The 22794-nt window shown below is 42.6% G+C and overlaps 1 protein-coding gene across 3 annotated transcripts in view; it reads left to right on the forward strand.

The window, feature by feature from the left end:
* Positions 1 to 414: 414 nt before the first annotated feature.
* ATXN1 (ataxin 1) overlaps positions 415 to 22794 on the forward strand; it is a 421222-nt gene continuing 398842 nt past the window's right edge. For 2 of the 3 annotated variants that reach the window (XR_011470272.1, XM_070405691.1), the window contains exons 1-2: positions 415 to 604; positions 8710 to 8824. The gene's annotated coding sequence lies outside the window, so the exon portion shown is untranslated. Of the gene's footprint in view, positions 605 to 1582; positions 1785 to 8709; positions 8825 to 22794 lie in introns of those variants that run through there. The other variant, XM_070405692.1, reaches the window with a different exon arrangement.

Genomic DNA, 22794 nt, shown 5'->3' on the forward strand with positions numbered 1-22794 from the left:
CCTCAGCTCCCCGCCCCTTTCCCAAACCTGAAAGAACTGTCCCCTCCGGCCGTGTTTCCCCTCCCGCTCCCGCCCCTCCATTCCTAATCAGTCTCGGGGACACGCGCCCGCCTCCCACAGGGCCTCCGAACCGGGGCCACGCGCACCGAAGGGTTAAGGGCGCGGGTCTGCCGCTCGCCCTGCGCTCGCCCGGCTCGAGCCGCTGGCCCCGCCGCCCGCCGGAGGGTGCCCCCCCCCTCCTCCCGCCCTCCCGTCGGATCCTTGAGCTGCGGCGGCAGCAGCCAACTGCTCCATATTTGGCTTCTATTACACATTTACATACTGGAGCGAGCTTGCGAGCGCGAGAGAGCGCGAGGGAGGGAGGAGGGAGGGGAGGGGAGGGGAAGGGAGTGGGGGGAGGAGGAGGAGGAGGAGGAGAGAGCAGAGTATACCGCAGACATCATTTCTACTACAGTGGCGGAGCCGTACAGGACCTGTTTCACTGCAGGGGGATCCAAAACAAGCCCCTTGGAGCAGCAGCCAGAGCTACAGCAGCCGCAAGACACTGTTTCTCTCCCTCTGCCCCCCCTTCCCCACGCCACCCCAGATCCATTTACACTTTACAGTAAGTGGCGATTTTTTTTCTCCTCTGATTCTGTCTCTCCCCCTCCCCCATCCCCTTCTCCCCCGATTTAGATTAAGATCCCCCCCTATCCCCGCTCTCCTGAGAGGGGCCAAAGCAACAACCAGCAAACAAATCCCAAACCCCCAAAGGCAGCACGGAAAACAGCTTGAAGAGGAAAGAAGGAAATCGACGCAGCGTGTTGTGTTGTTTGTGTGTGTGTGTGTGTGTGTGTGTGTGTACATACAACCTTCCCCGGCTTCAGCCTCCCAGGCCGACACCCCGCTCTGGGCGCGGGGATGGCCAGCAGGGGGACCGCGGGGGACCAGGTGGGCGCCCGCCGGGCGAGGGGGCGCGCCCGGGCTGGGGGTGCGGGCCGGGAGAGCGGCGGCGGCACCCCGCTTGGGCGGCTGCTGGTCTGGTTGCGAATGCGAAGAGTCATGTCCTCCTCCCTGGAGGTGGGGTAAAGGGAGGAGGCGGCGGCCGGGGTCGCGCTGTCCGCTCCTCCCGCCGACCCCTCCCCACCCTTCTCCCCAAAGAGAGCGATGGGAGCAAGCGGGTCTGAAGGAGGACTAGGTTGCTCCGCTAGTGGCCGCCCGGCCTCGGTGCCCCGGGGCGCGGGTTTTCTGGGAGCCGGCATCGCTGGCGCGCGGCTGTGGACCCGGAGGGGTCAGCGGCAGCGGCGGCGGAGCCGGGACGCTGCGCGCGGCTGGGCGCAGGCAGTGGGAGCGCTGGGGACGCGGAGGATGGGCGCGGGGGCGCGGGTGCTGGGAGCACGGCCGGAGTGGCGCTGGCGGCCCTGTTGGTACGGCCGCTTCCTGATCTTGTGCAGCCGCCGCGCCGCCGGAGCCGGGAGCCCATGAGCGCCCCAGTCCGGGCCCGCGCCCCCGCCTGCGCCGGCGGCAGGAGCCGAGGAGCGGCAGCAGGCGCTGCCCTGCCGGCGCCGGGAGTGAACGGCTGCGCGGCTGCTGGGAGGGTGAATGAAGCCAGGAGGAGGGGAAGGAGGAGGCGGCGGTGGAGGCGCTGCGGGGACTGGGATGCACCCAGGAGCCCCTCTGCTCCTCGGGGCCGGACCGGAGACCCAGCAACTCCCGCGGCCGCGCCGCCTCCTACGTGGTCCCAGCGCTGCGCGCAGGCCGGCCCTGCAGGGGGCAGGGAAGGGGCCGGCCGGGCGGAGCAAGAGGTGAGGAGGCGACGGAGCGCGGCGGGAGTGTGAGTGAGCGAGCGCGCGTGTGAATGCGTGTGTGTGTGTGTGCCCGCGCGGGCGGTGGGGGTCCGCCGGGGCCGTCGCGGTGGGGAGGGGGCCCTTTGAAGCCACTTGGCTGACTCTGCTGCGCCCGACCCCTCCTCAGCCTCCCTCCGCCCTCAGGCCGCCAGCCCGAACTCCGCGGCTGGTGCTTTCATTTTATTTCCGACCACGTAGGGGGCTGACTGGAAGGGATGAAACAATCCAGGTTTTCTAGGGAGATGGAGCAAGCACCTCGGTTGGCGGTGGAAGTAGGGTGGTGGTGGAGATCCAGCCAGAAAACAACAACAAAATCAGTTTCTAAGGACTGTGGAGTTCGGTTCAATCCCGCGGCGGCTCTGTTTTGTTTTGCTTTCTTAGTGTATAATCCTACAGATAAGAGGGTAATATAAATACTTCGGAAGATTGGGAAATTGCTGAAGAGTAGTAAGGGCAAGAAAAAAAAAAAAAGCCAGTCGGAAGCTGGTTATATAATGCGCGATGTGGCTAAGGAGAACGGCAAGCTATTTTTATTTTGTTTACCGTATGCTGTGCAGTAGGGACTCCTCTCCAAACTGGTTCTGTCCCCGAAGAGATTCTTAGCTTCCCTGCGAGATCCACAGGGTACAGTTAGCAACATTATAAGACCCCCATTACACCCACAGAATCAAAACTAATGCCTTAGAGTGGCATACTCCCTGCACATCCTGCCCTGCATGCACGGGAATGTGTGTATGCAAATAAGTCCTCCTTTGGCAATCTAGTAGTCACAGCTCAATGACATTTGTGTTTTATAATGCAGGGTGCTCTTGATATTTAAACATCATCGTTACATGTCGCACACAGCAGAGGGTGGTTACTTGATGGTTATTTTTAGGCTCAGCTAGTTACTTTTCAACACTGTTAGCTAAGCCATTTCTGTTTGGGTTTATGAGGAACCTTGCAGTTCCTAGAAGCCCCTGGTAAAGCCCACCTTGTGGTTTATTTGGTGGGCGAAGGAAGTTTGATACTTGAGTTTAGTGTATGTGTGTGTGTGTGTGTGTGTGTGTGTGTGTAATGAAACGCATGCCTGGGAAACCACCAGAGAGGAGGATGAGAAAATCCTGCACATGAACTCTTGGAAAGGATTGCACCATAACGGCCAATGCTGTGGCATTTAATCTCCTCTGACTGCCCTCTAACTGTGCATGCATCAGTCAGTATTTTAACAGCTCCACAGACAAATGGGCTTAAATGCCCCCTTCTACATAAAGCAGAAGTTGATGTCTCCCCCTGAACCTCCTGCCTGCCTGTCTTTCTCCTCTTGTAGATATGGTCAGTGGTGTAGGTTTTCGGAGCACTTACTCCAACCCCATCACTCATGTAATTAGATCAGGCTGCCATGGCAACAGGCAGTGTTCCTCCTCCATTCAGGTGGGTTTGTTTTGTGCCTGGACTATTCCAAGTGTTTTATGCACAGTATTTGTGCTGCCCAAGCCAGACGAGAGGGACTTCACTATTTCAATTGCGCCTTCATTTGGACGGGAAACACTGAATGAGTCTTATCCATACTCTTATAAAGGAGACCAACAAGCTGTTCTTACTGGGTGCAGTATGTAAATGCCTCTCCCAGACAGTGAAAGGAGCCCGACAATCCTGCTGGTGTTTATTGTGAACAGTTCAACAAGTATTTGGTACTTGTTAGAAACCTTTCAGAGCTGACTAAAGCAACATTTCTTTTGCCTTCTGGTGCCATTGGCCTTGCAGGCATTAACCCTTTCAAGGGCGGAAGTGCTCCTTCTTTAGAACCTAAGTTACAGTAGTCATGACTGGTTTTCTAAAGGGTTTACTCAGTGGAAGTAATTTATTTGGGAAACTTATCCCCATTGTCACATTTTAAAACTTTACAGCCGTCATAATAGCAAAAAATGGGACTGACCGTAGGCAGCCATTCTGAATGTATTGAAGTGCTTCATTTGGATCTTTTGGCCATGATCTTTAATCTGTGATAGTAAGTGAAAAGGTTTGTGTCTCAGGAAAGAGATCATGCAGGCCTGTAGCTGGTAGACTGATAATGTGTGGTGCTTTTGCACAATAAACAACTTCTGCTCTATTTTGGGGTATAATTTAATGAGCATTTAATAATTTAGAGAGCAGCAGTCCACTCTTTGTATTAGGGCACCACCTTATTAAACCTGTTAAGCAAAGATAAGTAATACTGTTACAAAAAGAAAAGAAAATTAGCTTTGGTTGTGGAAACTCTGTGTTGCTTGGGCAATCCAAATAAAGGGAAGTATTTTAGTAACCTTGATATTTGAAAGTAAAAATAATTGAAATCACGCCTTGATTTAGTTGTGACCCTGCCACCGGTCCCCAAGCTAAATTGGTAAATCCTTTTCCCCTTGGGGCCAAGGGTGGGGTGTGAGGTTACCAGTTTCTAGTAGTGAGTTTATGTGTTTGTGGCCTACTCAGTTGCAGTGGTTAAAACGAGGAGCTACTGTTATTCCTAGGAGGTAAACAGATGGGAAGCAAGAATATAAAATAAGGTACAGAAGTGTAAGTTTTACCCAACACCTTGGAGGTCCTGGATGATATTTTTCGACTTACAGAAAATCGTTTTTACTTGCCCTAAAATGTGAACATGTATTTTTGAATGCATAAATTCATGCTAAAATAAGGATGAGAAATGTACCTGATTGGGAACTGTGAAAAGTTAATATTTTTCTCTCTGGATTTCGTTTTAAGAGGGTTTGGTAAACAGAAGTGATACTTTATCAGAAATATTATAAATTGGCTTCAGGGCTTCTGAATTGTCTTTTACTAGAGAAAGGTTCAAGAAAAACTCTTTAGTCCTGGGATTATACATCAAATGCCTGTAGATGGCCCTGTGTTTCAATATACCTTCCTCAGTTGTTTGGGAGTCCTGGGAAAGGTCAGCCTGAAGAGATTATTAAAATGTTAGTGAACATATTTCTGTGACTCCTGTTTTTGTTGTCATTACAGAGCTTAAGGACTCACATTCCTTTTGTATAATGTGCCTTTATTTTTTTTTCCATTCTGAAATGTCAAGTGGATTTTACTTTGGCACTTAACTTCAATGACAGTCTGATGACTAACATATTGTGACACCAGCTCCCTATGTTTCCTCATAGAAGTTAGTCAATAAATATATCTTACTAAACTAGGTAAATGTAGGAGTGAATGTTAATTCTTTAAATTACAGTTGTTTGAAAGTAATAACATAGTTTAGGTTCTGGAGAGCTTAAATACCTGCATACATAAACTGACATAGTGCCATAAGACAGAATATAATTTTTAGGGGTGAGAGAGATAATTTTGTTTCTGTTGCTTTATGTTTTCAGAATAATTCAATGATTTGAATGGTTGGCTTCTGTGAGAGATTTGGACATGTGCAGTTTAATTGCTTCAAAGAACAGATTTAGCACAGGTCATACTTTCAGTTATCAGAAGCAGCCCTCCTTATTTTGTTAAAAGCATTGAAAATAATAAATCATCTAAAAATCCCAATAGAGAAGTAATTTCTGTTCTAAGGCGTTACATATAGGACTGCCCTTTTTTTTCTTCTTAAGAATGAGGTTGGAAAACAATAGAAATTATGCTGTTCAAATTTTAGATTCATTAAATTCAGTTTAATAAAATACTCATTCAAAAATTCTTTAAGAGAGGATATGATAATGAGTATACTGAGTGCTAGTTTTAGAGACTATTTTTAAATGTTGGCTGAAAGAGTTGTAATTGGATATATACATATATATATATATATATATATATGCTTATATATTCTATAATTTTAATATATGCTTAAAATTATAGGAGCAATAAAAAGATTTAGGTATTCCTGGTGGGTCTCTCGGTTGGTTAGCATGTTGTCCCTATATATCAAGGTTGCAGGTTTGATGCCCAGTCAGGGAACATACAAGAATCAACCAATGAGTGATAAATAAGTGGAACAACAAGCCGATGGTCCTCCTCTCTCTCTTTCTCTCCCTTCCTCTTTATCTAAAATCAGTCAATAAAAATTAAAAAATGATTTAGCAAATAATTGTTATTTGTGAAAACAGTTCTTTAAAACCCTTTTTTATTTCATAATTTATATATTTTTGTCTTTTATCACTGTATGTATTTTATAATCCTTATAAATCTGAACTTTTCAAGTTAATGTACAATAAATATTTGTACTATATATTACCATTACTAATATGCTAAAACATGTTTAGAAATGTTACAGGCAAAAAAGCAATGAGCATTATATTTTCTTTGACATGTTTGATGTTAGCAGAAATGTTTCATTGATTTTTCTATAACTTTTAATGCATCCAATTTGTGGAGTAATGAAAATGCAATGATAATTGCCATAATGTAAGCAAAAATTTAGCCTACCTGAAAATTACTGTTCAGAAAATTCATTGTAGTGTAATCAGAGGTTGAGACTTAAGGGGACAGAGGCTCTCCTGATTGTGGTCTTTTGATTCAGGCTAAGAGGAACTCTTTTTTTTTATTCTACTTAGGTGCTCTTTAACATGACATGTTTTGAGGGAGTCATTTAGCAGAAGTTTTTAATGATAATTGACACTGCTACTGACCCAGAAGCATTTATGCGTCTAGCATTCAAAGAAAGTGTATTTTTTGTCACTGTATATGGTAGTTTTTCTTTTATTGCACCCTGAGCTTTGGCCCACTCTCTCCGAAGTATTTATAGTATCTCTCGTGTTTACATTATTTACCTATTATCTCCTCTTTATTGACCAACGCATAAATATTATTTAGGCCACCTTTCTTACTAATCTTCCACTATTAGTGGTATTGTGTTAGGTTGCTCTGCTTTTAAAATATTAAATATTCCATGTTTAGTGTATATATTGTATAAAATAGTTAATAGGTCATTTTCTTTTATATTGCTTGTATTATTTTACTATGAATCCATTCATTCTTGCTCTTGTGTATTCTTGTGTTTCTTTCCTTTAAAAGAATACAGCAAGTTATGTTAACTTTCTTACTTACTTTAACTGATGTAGCAATACAAATAATACAAATATTTTTTAAATAAGTAGGCATACCAATGAGAAAGTAAATTAATATTTTACAGCATTTGCATCATGTTTGACTGTTCTCTGCACTTCAGCAGAATAGGAGGAGACTGTAATTTGGACTCTATAAAACCTTATCTGTCAGGTGATATGTAAATGGGGTTGTGTGCACACACATTGATATATACAGGCAAACACCCTCACAATTGTTAGCTCAGAAAGCAAGTGCTGCCTGCGAGTGTGCGATACCTGCACCTTGTTCGAAAGTGATTATTCAGTGTTCTGATGCTTCATTTGATGTTACTAGATCAAATCAAGACTCCTCCCCTTAAAACAATTACTGTATAAGAGTAAATAGAATTTTGTGAGCATCTATTTAATTTGGCCACTATTTACATTTGTAACCCAACAAGCTTTTCAGTAGAGGGATAGTGTCTTCAAAGACGTTTTAGTCTGGTACAGTCTACCGCCTTTTTCTGTACTCACAGATTACACCTGGTTAAAACCAAGGCCCGGAAATGGAACTTCTTTTGATTATAAGTCCCCGGCATGCAATAATAGATGCTTAAATAAATACTTGGTGAATGGATTAGTTAGAAGTAAGAATATTTTGGCTACTATTCATTACTTTGAAAAGTGTTGGAAAGCTGCTGAAATTATTTTCCTTTCCAGCTGGGTTGTGCTCTTAAAAATAGTGAGTGTGTATGGATGAAAATAATCATGACTACTGAGATGTGTTGCCATGTACCCAAGGATAATTGGCTCACTACCTGTTTACAGATTATTCACATTGGAGATCATATTCATAGCTCCAGAATAGTTTCTTTCTGACTCCCAATATAATCCTGGGCTTTCTCCTTCCTACTGTTACCTGGCATGGGCTTAGGAAGCCCAAACTAAATTTAAAATCAGCCTAAACAAATGTGCAGATCAGTTCCAGTAATCAAAGACTGGAAATCAGTCCAGCGATGACTAGTTTGGGAATATTTAATAATAACTGTGCTACTGATTCTGTAATGTGGAATTACCAGTATCTAAACATATTATTTTAATAAATGGGGCTGGAAACTGTTAGCAGATCAAGTCCTCAACTTCTTCCATTTCTATGCATAGGTCTTTACCTCACAAAAACTACAAGCACCAAGCTCCCTGATGGAAAGGTATATGGAAGATTCATTCATCCCCTTTTTCATTCATCCATTCACACATTCATTATACATAAGAAAAATTTTTACTTTACCACGTGCAAGGCATTATGGCAAAATAAAAATGAAATAGACATACATTTAATAATGAAATGCTTTAAAGTTTAGTGGAAAGTCTAGTGACTATGTGTATTCTTTTAAAATTTTTTTCTGCCTGTGTTACATTCTTCTATCCCATTAGATTGGTATGCTAATAACTGTGCTTTTTTTAATGGTTGTCCCTTATGTTGCATGTTGATAGTAATATATGCCACATTAAAATTAGACTTTGGCTCAATTATTATTCAATCCATATTCATTGTCACCTGATATTGTTGTGATTACCAGCATGTGTTGATCAGATGATTGGTTAGAATCATTAGAGAAAAGAATGGCAGTAGTTGGCTCAAATGGGGAGACCGAGCTCTTAATTTGATTGAGGGGATGACCTTTTTGTGTGTTGGCCTCCCTCCGAGGCCCCGTTGAGTAAAACCAGACCTGCCTTTTGAGCTGGCTGGTATATGTGTGATTCTCCTGAAATAAAATGCAAAATTTGGTGTTCTTAAGAGCGAAGATTTCAGTGCATTGACACTTAAGTGGAATTACTTTTTAAAACAATTTGTTCTGTTTTTCATTTTGATTTCCTCTTCTGCGCTTCCTGGACCATTGCAGGAGCACCGTGCAGCAAGTCACCAAGGTGGTCCATTCAAACTGCAGACTCGTTTGTCATCCTTGTACAGCAGTCTCCTCCTCCACAGCCACTACAGAGAAGTGCGTCACGTATCAGGTGAGAGTTTTGTGATGCTTGCTAGTTCCCATCTGAAGATAAAGTCTGGCCTGGAAAAATCGCCTACTAGCTATCCATTAGCACTTTGTGGACTGTTTAATATAATTGTCTTTGCAAACATATTGTGTTGGAAATAGAGAGATTGCCAAGAGAGTTTTTTTTTTATAAAAGTTGGGTTAAAGTATCTCTCTTTTTGGTTTCATTTTATTTGGCTAATGAAGAAGTTAGCATTTGATTTTGTGATGATTGACCATTGTGTGTTGGTCTCGAGCCCGATCATTTTAATTGTCACTTTTACTTAATGCAATGAGAATGCACAGTTTTCATGGTTTAGTTTTTTGTTGAAGAGTGCCACGTGTGCAAGAGGCCTCTTTGTTCAGTGGCAACCAGTATTTGTTGAATCTTGAATTTCTCTGTCTCTGTCTGGATTTTACAACTTCCTGATTTCCTCACGTACAGTAAATTTTTCTGGTGTGGAAAGTCATGCAGACACCGGGTGTATGCAGGGTTGATGACTCACACTTCTCGGTTGAAGAGAGGACAAGAGAATACTGCCTAAAGGGAGTCAGGAGAGATGGAAGTTAGGCACAAGTTGGGGCACTAAGGGTTTGGGAACACTGGTGTACGCAACCAAAGGCAATTGTGAAATAGATTCCCTGTTTCTATTTGCCTTGGGAGCAGTCCTGCTGGAAGCTGTGGAAATAGACTAGTTCAGAGGTTCCTAAGCCTGGCTGGGCAACAGAATCACCTGGGAGCTTAAAAAAATAGAATTTGGAACTCAACCCTAGACCTGTTGAATCAAAATGAACCTTCATGGTCTCTTGGAATCAGACTGAGGCTCCTCAGGCTTGGGAACTGCTGGGATGGGTGGTCTCCAGGCAGCTCTTCCTGAGAACTGTTCTACTTCCTTCTTTGGTGAGATGGAAAGTTCTACCTTCCATCAAGCTTCACAAATAAAAATATGGATTTTCAACTAATTTGTTACAAGATGGACATTTGCTTTACCAAAATGTTCATCTTGAAAATGATTCTTCATCTTTCTTTAAATAAAGAGCTCCCTCTCTTTATCTAAGATCCAGCTTTTAAGTTACATGTAAATTCTGTGGCATCTGAGGTAAGAGCATGGGGCTCTGGGACCAGCCTGTCTGGCTTTACATCTAGAGTAGCCACTGTGACCTTGGGCCATTCTTTAACCTTTTGATGCCTCAGTGTCTCTGTCTTGAAAATGGAGATAATATTAGAACTTTATCCTAGGGCTGCTGTGAGGATGGAGTGAAATAATATACATATATAGGATAGGATAATGCCTGGCATATATCGTTTATGATCCACGAACATTAAGTAACTTATGTCTTGACAGGGTAATTCTGATATTCTTGTATTGTGATGGTTGCTCCTGGACCATTTATGACTAGGAACAAGTAAACATACCTATACCTTGGTCTTTGGACCAACCCTGTAGACATTTGTAGCTCTGCACAACAAATGAGACTTATTTGTTTTTCTGAATTTTGTGTTCATCCAACTCTCTTACTGGGATAGGATTCTCATGTATTGTTTTTGTATTGTTGTAAGATAAACTGACGAGTTGTATGCACATGATAAGTTATTTGTGATTTGAGTAAAAACAAGCAAAACCTTGAGTGACTGAAGTACTATGTCCCAGAAAGGATAGTCAGAGAAGTCTGTTGGGAGGGGAGCATAGGAGGGAGGAAGTTATCACATTATATCCTTGTAGAGTTTGGAACTGGGTACTTGACATTTTATTGGCTGTGGATTAGGGAGATGGTCTGTGAAAGGAAATAGGATCACCCTGCAGTTACATGCAAAGGTAAGCTGCTTTTGTTGTTGTTAATCCTCACCCAAGGATATTTTTCCATTGATTTTTAGAGAGAGTAGAAGGGAGGGGGAGAAACAGAGAAACATCCTTTGGTTGCCTCCGAATGCACCCAGACCAGGGTGGGGGATGAGCCTGTAACTGAGGTATGTGCCCTTGACCAGAATTGAACTCGGGACCCTTCAGCCTGGGGGTTAATGCTCTATCCACTGAGCCAAACTGGCTAGGGTCAAAGATAAACTTCTTAAGGTCTCTGTCACCTGAATAAAAAATGGTGACATGCCTCACTGTTACTTTATATCTTAGGGATGTTACCCATTTTTACAATTATATGCTAGGCAGAAAATCCTCACATTTAAGCTTTTTAAGGAAGTAGTTTAATTGAATATGTGGTTAATACATGTGCAATTTTTAAAAAACTTGTGGTGTTTAAAATAATTTTATTGTGAAAATTGAGGCATCAGAAAGTCATATCTCTTGGCCAATATGTGCAAACTTATTGAGATGATACTGAAGTTTTTACATTATATTAAGCAAGTCTACCAGTAAGTGTCTTACAAATATTTGTATTGTATTACTGACAAAGTAGTGCAGAGTCACCTTGAATTCCAAGCAACTGACATTTCGGCGATTGCATTTAAAGTAAGCTAATAAAGCATTATTTAAACATTTTGCATAAATAATGTCCTCCGTAGAGTTCTCACAATTGATGGCTAAATGTGGGCAGGGAAATCATGTCATTCATGTTGTATTCTGTTATATTCATTAAAGTTTTTCTAAAAACCTAAATTACAATATCCCTGGTTCTAGTTATTTTGCAAATAAGATATGATTATAGGAAAGTTATGGCATAACTTGTTCACAGGCACTTTCTCTATTAAGAAATGATTCATTCATGTATTCATTGTGTATTTTTTTAAACTACTACACGGTGCTGTGGGTATGAAAGTGAGTAACAACCACCCAAAAGAGGTTATACTCTATGTGTTCTTTGTGGTCAGGTAGGTGAAAGAAGAAATGCTTGGAAAAAACTAAGACAAAGCAGAATGGGGTGGTTGTACTTCTTGGGGTACGTTCTAACACAGAAGGAATTCAGAAGAATGATGCTGAGTAGGATGACGAGGAAAGACTGAGGAGGAGGGATCATTTGAGTTCAGCTCTGAAGGCTGGTTAGCATTTCTGTGGGTAGAGATGGATAGAGCTGTAGGAAGACCATTGAAGTGGCTGGGATATAACAGGGAGTGCACGGTGTGTAACTGACAAGGCCCCTTTGGCTGAAGCACAGGTGCTGGTGGACATCTGAGTTGCTGGAGCCCAGCAGACAGTACAGGGTGTGGGAATAAAATTGCTGACAGGTCAGGTCTGGAGATAAATTTGGAGGAGTCATTGGCATGAAAGTGATCTTGGAAATTGGGCTTTGGGTTTTGTGTGTGGCAGAAGGTTTGACAGGCAGAGGGGATGACTGTACCTCAGGGGTGACATCAGCTGGTGCAGAATATGTAGAGAGAAGGTAAGAGGCATGGAAGAGAAGCTGGAATGTTGGAGTGGCACAGCCTTTGTATGCTTCCTCTTTAAGACTTGGGGTGGAGGGTGGGTGGGTGGAGAAGTGGGGATGATGCATGGGTGGGTAATGGGGGGTCTGCCCTGGAAGCTCAGGCACTTTGGAGTCTCAGCTCAATGAAATCTTGTTGAAACCTTTATTCCTTTAAGACATTTAAAAAAGAAAGGAACATGAGCTAATTTTAGCTAAACCTAATACGTGTGTGTATGAAAACGAATGTTGCTTTTGAAATTCCGTGCATGCATTATCTGTTGTCATTTAAACAAACCATCCTTCTGTTTTCCTCTAAACAGTTATATTAAGAAGCTTTTCAGTGAGGCCCTGTACATAGTAACAACAATTCCAGCATTTCCTTTGATCTTTCCCACTGTTGATTTATTCATTTCACGTGATATGCGTAAATCACATTGTGCCACCTACTTGACTCTGGAGCAATTGTTCATTTTTGTGGCAATTCATTTACTGTACTTAGATAAATCACATTAATATGGATGTGTTTTATAACTTTAGAGGCTTTTCTGAAGGCTTTATATGGACTCTTTTTAAATGTGACACACAACACACACACACACACACACACACACACACACACACACACAGAAAGCACAGCTTTCTGAAGTTTGGCTTCCCATTTATATTTATAGAAAAAAAAGTAGGATTAGTGAGCCTTGACTTTGGAGTGGGTGAAAACTTCTTGGCTCAAAATGACAGGGAAAGCTGGAAATTATCTGGTTACACTGCTGTTAGTGGGCAGTCTCTTTTAATATAGTTAAAGAAAATTTGAAGATTATTTAAGTGTTTTGTTTTGTTTTTTACATTAGTTTTAGATGGGCTGTTTGTATTCCCCTAAAGAGCTCAGAATGAGGCAATGACTTACCTACCTTTCACAAAAGACAGGAAAGTTAGGATGGGGGTGAGAGGAATGGAAAACACAACTCCAAGGGCAGGTCACTCTGCAGATATTTATAAGCATCTGCTGTGTGAGAAGCTTTATGCCAGTTGGGCCCTAAAAGAAATTCAGAGATTATCAGTAGTTCTCACTGTGTGTTAACTCATTTAATCCTCATTGTGGTCTTCTGAGGTAGACACTATTATTATCTCCATTTCATGGATGGGGAAACTGAGGCACGGAGACAATAAGTGACTTGGTCAAGGTTGACCAGCTCTAGTGGTAGCATCTTTACTGCTGCCATGCATTGTCTCTCAAGGCCTAAGCCCTGTCCATAAGAAGCTTACAGTTGAGCCCAGAAGGCAAGGTATGTCCAGGAGTAATATTTAAACAATTACAAGAGAGGAACAGCATACTCTCAGAGGCCAGGATCAGGGAAAGGCTCATGGGCAATGAACCTTCTTTTTTAATGCTTGCTTGTCCATTCCGAGCCACGTATGGGCTGTCTTTGCGGTGTTTTCTTTCACTCTTTCTCATATTCCTACACATTTTCAATAATTATTAATTGCAGAAAATGATGACAGTGGCAATATGCTTATCTGTGTTTGGGCTCTAAATGTTGTTTGACATCAAGAGTCCCTGTGAGACGATGAACTTTTGACTCTTCAAAGAACTTCACTGGGTCATTGCTCAGCTTGCAAGATTTGGCAGATAGGAACTATTTATCTCTCCAGTTTGATAGGCAGTGGGGTGGTGCTAAGTGCAAGCTTTAAGAACAAAACATGCGTGAAAAGAGGTCACCCTTTAGTGGGGGTGGCTGTCAGGCAGCTCAGATCTGCTATACCCCTTGTCCCCACCCCTCTCAGACTCTCATTTTTTCTCCTTCACTAGACCAGCGGATGAACCTTAACCGACTCATGTCAGGAGGATAAAGAGAGATCACTTTGCTCTTAGCCTGCTTAGAGAAGGCCAGTTTGTCTTTCTTATGTTGAATGAAATTTACCAAAGATTTTTAAAAGAAATGTCTTTAGAGCAACGTCTCTCGCTTTGTAGATACACAGAACAGAAGAGGACTTGGGATTTTCTCTCCGTGCCCTAGCCTGGCAGCCCCAGCCTCCATCCCAGCTGTAATCATATGTGATGCATTTTTATTTACAGATTAGGAGGCTCTGACTGTGGCATATGACTAACCGGGAAGCTCCTCCCTACAACAGTTGTATGTCATCTGCTTCAGAGAACTAATTGCTTGGCAATTCCCCTTTGGTAATTCCCTCTTTATTTTCTGATGAGTTACTTAACAGTGATGGGCTTGTTGAACAGTGTTGAGTTTAATGTGTGCTCCAGAAACTCCTGTAGGCCTGGGGAGGGGGAGAGAGGATATGGTTTTTCAAATTCTGTTTAGCTTTACTGAGGGAACACTGAAACCATTATATGACCTGTTAATATTTCACTCAATACTAGGTTAAACACTGAGCCGTTTTGCAAAAGAAATCAAAACCAGGCTTCTTTTTTAAATGTGCCCCTGTGCATTTGAAAATTGTTAAAAAGGAATTTAATATTTATAGAATGTTTAATGCTCATTTTAAAATGTGATTTAGAATGGAGTAGCTCTCCAGTATTCCAGTCTACTGCAGAGTGAGTGTGGTGTGCTGGGGAGCAGCTGGACTGGAGGTTTGGACACTGAGTTTCTGTTTCCTGCTCTGCTCACTCTACCTTGCTGGGCCTCAGTTTCCCCATCTACAAAATAAAAGCTAGTTGGGAGAAATGATCTCCTAGGCTCCTTTTATCTTAACACTGTGCAGCTCCATGAATAGATTTTATTGTAATTCTTCCTGGCTCCCCAAGACCTTTGCTCTGTCAAACATCATTTGCTGTTGTTTGACTTTGTTAGGTCTTGTATTTAATTATAATTTACATTTTAGCTATTATTGTGTCATTATTTATAGACTAAGTCTTAAGTGGTGCCTAAAATCATTTATCACCCAATCTATATTAGTTTCATACCGTAATCCTTCCTCTGTTCCTTTTTACTGTTGTTGCTACCATTGCCCCAAACAACATCTATTTCTGGAGTGAGGATGCATTATAATTGGAAGGAATCTTTCAGCTAATTGTGGAGTAATTTTTTGCAAGGAGAGTGCAGAAGCTCTGCCCTTCTTTGAAGGAGTATCAAGGGTGATATCCTGCTTTTCATTGGCAAGTAGAAATCCTTTTTGACGTCATTTGATTTACCTGCAGGTGCAGCTTTGAGTGTCAAGGTAATTTCTTTTTTCTTCTGAATCAATTTTTGCAATTAGTGTGGGCAGCATTACCTTGTCTTATTGCTTAATTTATAAGCAGTCTGTACTGATATCTCTTGATTCATTGCAATTTGTATAGCTTTTTAGGCAGCTAGTGTAAATACAAGCAGTGACATTTTAAGAGTGGTTAATTTTATTTGTTTCATAGGCAGAGAGAAAGGGGCGAGGCAGTATTCACGGTGGTTAAACTGAGGGCTCTGATAATGGGGAGATGGAGGTTAGAATTCTGGCCCTGGCTCCTGAGTTGTGTGATTCAAGCTACATTTCTTAAATCTGTGATCCTCAATTTCCTCATCTGTAAAATGAGGATGATGACATCTATCCTACTGGACTGTATGAAGGATCAAATGAGCATCCATATATATATTGTGTATAGTCGGATCTCAATACATAATTCTAAAAATTGAAAGTCAAAAAGGGGGAGATGACATAGCACTTAAGAGCTGGAAATAAAAAAACAAGAAAAAAGGACAGAACTGTGCTTTGGGGTTATTCCAGGTACGAGGAGCCCCTCAGAGCCTGTCCTGGGCAGGGTTTGAATCCCAAATGGACCTTTGAAACTTGGGAAAGCCTAGATACCCTGTACTGATCTGGCCGTGACCTTCTCCGCAGGTCGATCTGCTCCACCGAAGAGGTTGTTCACTACTACATGACTGCTAGAAATATTACATGTTAAACATCTGTTGCCTATACATTACAGCAATAAAAGGAAGGCAATAAAGGCAAACGTTCCCTTTGATTCCGCCATCCCAGTCCATAACTCATGTTCACTTTTATGTGTTGTCTTCTGGTTCTTGACGATTTAACATGTATCTTTTTCCTGTTTCGCTTTTTCCACTTAGCATAAACGTTCTCATTTGCAGCCTAGACTTTACAGTTATCATTTGCAAGGATTATATAATATTTTGTAAAGTTGTTTTATGTTAATTTAAGTTTTGTATTATTTGTGGACATTTGAGTTGTTTCTAATTGTTTACTATTATGAAGCTTCTTTGGACATCTTCATACACTTTAGTATTGACCTGAGACACAATTACATAAGAAGGCTGTTACTACGATAGAGGGGGCTTGCCCTGAATTGCTTTCTATTGCTTTCTAGAAGGCTGGTACCAATTTACATTGTTACAAATGACAAATGAATGTGTCTTACTCAACCTGATTAATTGTGGGACTTACTATTATTGGCTAGTTGAATAGGCTTCTTGGTTTTAAAATTTGCATTCCTTTGATTCCTCTCCAAGATAGAACATTTCCATCTATGTTTATTTACTACCTTCCTCTTACACAATTAGCAAATGGGAGTCTTGATATTATCATCTACGTATATGAGTTCTTGATGAGTTCCAGATATTTCTTAAAGTCATATTTGCTGCAGGTATTTCCCTAGTCTGATTTTCTTTTATTTTTTATAATTTCTTTTTTTTTTTTCTGGGATTGTACCGAGGGCCAACCTGGAAGGAAGACAGAAGATTGGGCAGCTCATGCCCTGCACTAGGCCGGCCTACAGCTCGGCTTTGCTGAGAATAGTTCTCATTCTCATCTGCCCTCTGCTCCCCTTTGGAACTGGACCCCCTGGAAAGCCTAGTGCTTTCTGTTGCCAGGGGCCCCCTTTCCTCTTCCCCTCCCACCTGCTCTTCACTCCTTCTCCTTAACCTTTACCCACCCTGGGCTAGTTTCCTAGCTGTCCAGGCCTCTGCCTGCCTTTGGGGTTCTCTGCCCTCTGCTACTGACCCATGTTTTTCTCAGGAAGCCAGGCCCTGGGATGTGCTGGGAGCCTGGAAGCCTCCCTCACTTAGGCCCTGGAGAGATCAGTCCGGAGTTTCATGCTGGTGGAGTCGGATGGTTATCCAGGGGTCCTCGGTTGGGGTCTTCACACCTTCCACTCATTTAGTCCCCAGACCACCCTGCCGAGCGTGGGCTCCTTGGGTGTGACTGTCACCGATGCTACACTGGAGGGGACACTGCTGCCCTGCTTCCTTCCTGCTGTGGCTGCTCCTGAAAGAGTCTTTGGGTGGGACATTGGGGGCAGTTTCCTAGGCACTGAGCTTTGAAGAAGTCTGGTCTCAAGGCCTTAACTTGGGCTCGTGGCTTAGCTGGGCTGGGTGGTTGGTATGTGCTGTTCCTCCTAAATGATCTTTCTAGATGTTCCGGTCCAACTCATTTTCCTTCAGGAAGCCAAAATGAACATTTCTTACTATTCAACAGCTGTTTGAATCTCTGGTTTGCTTCACCCCCTCTCCCCCGATTTTTCATGGCCCTCAGCATAAAGCCCAGAATCCTTAACCTTGCTCAATAGGTTTGGGGGACTTTGTTTTCTCATCTGTTACTCCTTGTTCAGTCATATTCCATCTATTAATAGAGACCATGACTTAAGAAATTGTATCTGGAACCAGGATCTGCCCAGTGGTCCACAGTGGTGGAAAAAGCTGTGGCATCTATTTGTTGGAGCAGATTTGTGCATCACAACAATGAACGATACTGGGGATAAATCTGTGTTAGAAGGCTGTGCTAAGGAGGAAAAAAGGTCCAATGCTCAGTGATATTTAAATTTTATAATACTGCACTTACAACCACACAGAACTCTATTATTATTAAAATTCAGTGCAGGAAAAAGTTGCTTGGTGTTTGAATGTCTAAGACTGTGTTTCTTCTTATTGAAAAAGTTCCTGCCCTGGCCAGTGTGGCTCAGTTCGTCGGTCCAATACACCAGAAGGTCTACAGTTTGATTCCTGGTCAGGGCACATGCCCAGGTTGCAGGCTGGATCCCCAGTAGGGAGTGTGCAGGAGGCAGCTGATAGATGTTTCTCTTTCACATTGATGTTTCTCTCTCTAAAAATCAATAAAAACATATTTTTTTAAAAAGGAAAAAAATTCCTATTGAATTTAGGTTTCATGAAAATTCTTAGAAACAAAGCTATCGTTTTGAATAAATGAGTTTGAGGTTGACCTCCCTCACATTTGTTCTTTGGCCTGGACTCATCTCCCTTAAGCACTCTTGTGATTGCGCTCCAGTTCAGGAGAAAGTTCCCTCTGAGATCACTCTCCCAAAGAGATCATTTTATCTGGAAGAGACTAGTAGTTCTGGAGTCCTGAGCAAGATTGTGCAAGTTGAGGTAAAGCACCACATGGACAGGGGAACCATTTCGAGGGGACAAGGGAACCCTGCACCCCTCTGTGCATAACCCCACCCATGCGGGATGAGACCGATGGGCTGGAGGGTGGTCTGACCATGGAGTCTGCCCCTCTGAGTAAGCTGGCCACGTGGCCATTCCCCTCCTCTTTCTTGCATATGAGTTCATCTAGAAGTTGCCTGTTGGTAAGCGAGGATACCTTTTCCAGGAAGAGGGTATTAATGTGGGGACTATATGCTTTCTGATAGAGGTTTTGACAGATATGAAAAAAGGGAGCCTGACATTAGAAACTGAGGCCTGGGCCCTTTGTCTGCAGCAGTGTCCTGGCAGGAAGTGCCCCAAAGTCCTTTCTGCCTAGCTCTGGTCTAGCAAGTTCCCGGTGTGGGCAGAAAGGACTCTGAATTAATTTTGTTTTGATTACGCTTCCCTTTCCGGGGCTCCATTTCTACTTCACCCCTGGAGCTGCCTCGGTCACTGATGCTCAGACCACTGAGAAAGATGACCCCCAAGTTGTAGCTTTTTGGGGAGACATCCTTTATGTAAGAAGCTGGGAAAAGAATGTTTACCTCTGGCCGCTGCCTCTGGTACCTGACTTGACACCATTCATAGGATTAACAGGTGTTTTTTTTTCTTTTCCATGGAGGAAATCTTTTTGGAAAAATATGGTGATAACATCTAAGCCCACATTTTGGTGTTTTATCTTGGCTTTCCTGTTCTGTGGAAGCCTCTGTAACCCTCTGTGCCTTTCTCTACTCTTCAGAAGGAACTGGTCGTCTTTTTCATCCATCTCAGTTCTATCTAATGAACAGTACTGTTTTAACCATCTGTGTAAACAGATGCGAAAGGCGGGTAGACTACTTTTTAGTTTGCCCCCTCCCAGCAAGCCTTAGATCCATTTCAGTCATCCTGGAGGTGAGAATAGGCCAATGTATGTAAGAAGTAACACTAAAATGAAGATAAATATTTTTGCATGTGATCTTGAAACGTGGGTTTTACAGTAGTATGTGAGCTTCTCCAAGCAACATTCTGTAAATCACAGTTCATATCATCCTTAAGTCCTGGAGAGAGGGTTGTATCGAGGGAAATGAGCAAACGCTAGCTGTTTGCTATTCTGTTGTGCAGAGAACATTCGATGACTTGACTAATCTCAGAGTTTCTATCTCTAAATGGTATGTACTTTTGACTCTTTGCCCTGAAGTCTCAGGAAATGATTTCTTTAAAGACATTTTTTTAACTTTCCCATTTTAAATGTTCAGGGTCTTCAAAGACTTCACCTGTCTTTTCCTGTTTCTCTGTAGGACTAGTCAAAACTGCCCTTTCTTGCAGTCTGAGCCTCTGATCTAGTAAATACAGCCTTCAAACCACCGTCATTAGACCCTGTGCAGTGGCTGGTGTGTTGTGGGACAACCTCCGCCGATAACGGCACATCACAGAGGTCAGAGAGCCTTGATAAGCCATTTCACTGGGGAGTCATGACTCCTGAGAAGACTGTACTTTTCATTTTCTGAAACCCAAGAGGTTGACCAACCTGCTGGGTTCTGGTGCCTTGCACACATGGAGCCTGTGCTGTGACCCCAGCTTTATGACCTGCAGTTCAGCTCCCCTCTCCATCACCTGGGCAGCCAAGACACGGCAAGAGTTATGCAGTTGTGTCTCTGAAACTGTAGACTGAAAAGACATAACTTTGCTTAATTAAATTGGCCCACTGGAGCAATTTTGAGATGGAGCCTGAAAGGTGAAGAAGTGCAATAGTACTGTACTCCTTAGTTACCCCTTGAAACTTTTCATTATACATTTAGACAGTAGATGTTTTTGTAGTGCCTAAGCCTAAACTTGATGGATGGGTAGAGAATGTTTTCCCTTTTGCTGCCACTGCACCTTTAGTGTTGAGCTGCTAGAACTAGATTTCCTTTAATGCACCAGTGTCAGCCAGGTTAAAAAAAAATGAGAAATCACATTGATCTTGTATGTGGAATCTTGGAATCTGATGCCATCTTCTCTGAGAAGTCCTTTCCCATGTGGATCATTTTTATATCTGTAGGTCCCTACTGTCTTTCTGTTGGATGTTACAGAAGTGGGTAGTGGAAGCCCACCTAGTTGCCTGTTAATCAGATTTATGCCCCCTGAGCTGTAGGAGCCAGTGCAGGACACTGAGTAGCTTCCATGATAAGTATCTACTATCCTGCAACATCTAGCAATTAATCTCTTATATAAAAGGCCCGTGGCCATCACACCGTCACGACCAAATAAGCAGTGCCTCTCGTGGCGGGTGGGGCGGGGCACGAGTTACTAGTGGCAGAGAGCTACCAGCAGTGGAGAGGAGAGCTATGAGGGGCGGAGGGCGGGGAGGCCAGCTGAGGCAAGCAGAAGCAAGCTACTGCGCTCGATTTCATGCGCACTGGGCCTCTAGTCTTTTAATAAAAACAGTGTTTATCTCTTGATGCCAGAAGCATGTGTAATAATTGTTCTGAAGTCTTTTCTTTCTTTGCAGAAGCTGACGACCCTGCTGTTAGTTTCAGAAATACTTAGGATGATTCACTTTTAGACTGGACTAAATCTAGATTTTCTTTGTGGAAGCCTCTTAGTGACACTACAAATGAGACAAAGGCCATCTCTCTTTTAGGCATCTCCCCCTCCCCTTCCCAGTCTCTTTACACCTTTTTCCTAGGAGTCAAGGTGCTACAGCCTGGCAGGGGGGTTTTGCTTGGTGATGGAGTAGCTAAGGATGTTTCTCTCTAACAGGTCACACAGAGTGCTGGTGGACATCTCTTCTTGCCCCAAGATCTTCATTGGAAGTCCACGGGACTTGGTGTCTTTGCCGTTCAAAGTATATATGAACTCACCAGGAGGCATAATGCGTCACCATTTTATTCTGGGCCACCCTAAAGGATGACACCCAGCTTCCGAGACCTCCTCTTGGACATCATCCCTGAGAACCAGTGTTTTAGCTCTCCCATTGTCTGGAATCTGTTTCCAACGGATTTTGAGCTGGCTCAGGCTTCGTCACTAAATGGCCAGGACAGTGTTGACTGTTCTGCTTGATCAGCTTGCTGTTACACACCTTTTGTCCCTTTCAGAGCAGCAACTCCCTCTTGGGCTCTTGTTGAGTCTTTACACAGATACGCTAGAAAACAGGCACCAATCCTTTCTTTCCATCTTGGCGTTTGCCCATAGGCACAGTCCTGGGATGACCTGGAGTAGACCCAGTGGAGGATAAATGCGTCTTGCTCAGACTTGTTCAAGCTAGTTCTAGCCTGTCTCTCGCTACAGTTCTAGCTTTTAAATACTCAAGTGATTGCTTTTGGATAGGAATGTGTGGATTGTTGGATTGAAATAATTTTCTCCCTGGATTTCTAGTGTTTACATAAGTGGTTATAAAAAATGTTCTATCACTGATTTAAATAGCAGGGCTTATTTTAAAAAGTTACAGGTGCTTGGTGATGGTACAGAATAAAAATGTAGGATTTTTTTTTTTAATTTACAAGTTGTAACACAACCGAAAGGTGTATATTAATATTTGTCAGGAAAGGGTCAAAACTGAAAATCTGCAACAAAGACAAACCAGAATAGAACAAGTGCAAACAGAAGCTGAAAAATATATGCCCCTTGTTGGGAGTTCAGCCCATGGAATGTTATGTAGGACAAAAGGAATGGAAGAGATATTTCAGTAACATTTTGTTCTCTGTCAAAAACCTTCTGAAATATAAATCTGCTGTGTATTGGAGAATGGATACAGCAATTGATTCAAGTTGAATAGCTTTCATTTAACTAGAATATCCCACAGAAAGCAGTTCTTGTTCTGACAACCATATTTTTGCTTTCTTTGACTTAAGGAAAATTGAATTCATGTTTACATATCTTATGAGATTGTTTTATGGACAAAGACACAGAGTCAAATCCCATCCCAGCACAGTGGCTATTGTTACAGCGAATAGAAACATTTCTAAGTGAAATAAAAACATTTCTAAGCCATGGCCTGTGGCCCATAGTAATAATTCCAGATTGGTATTATGAAACCAACTATAAATAATTCAGACATAAATGTGCTTTTAAAACATTATGTTTGTTTTTTAAAGCTTATGTTCTCTTGCAAACACACATACCCATACATATACCTCACCTATTTGCATAGTAGAAAAGAATATGAATATGTACAATAGGAGTCAACTTAATTTTGGATTTTCTGGAATTAACCAACTTTTTTCTTCTCCATGATGGCTCCTTGGATTGTTTCCAATTATTGAAATTTCAC

The sequence above is a fragment of the Myotis yumanensis genome, unplaced genomic scaffold (assembly GCF_028538775.1).
Source record: "Myotis yumanensis isolate MYYU_CA2020_CCGP unplaced genomic scaffold, mMyoYum1.0.hap1 SCAF_2, whole genome shotgun sequence".
Classification (NCBI taxonomy): Eukaryota; Metazoa; Chordata; class Mammalia; order Chiroptera; family Vespertilionidae; genus Myotis; species Myotis yumanensis.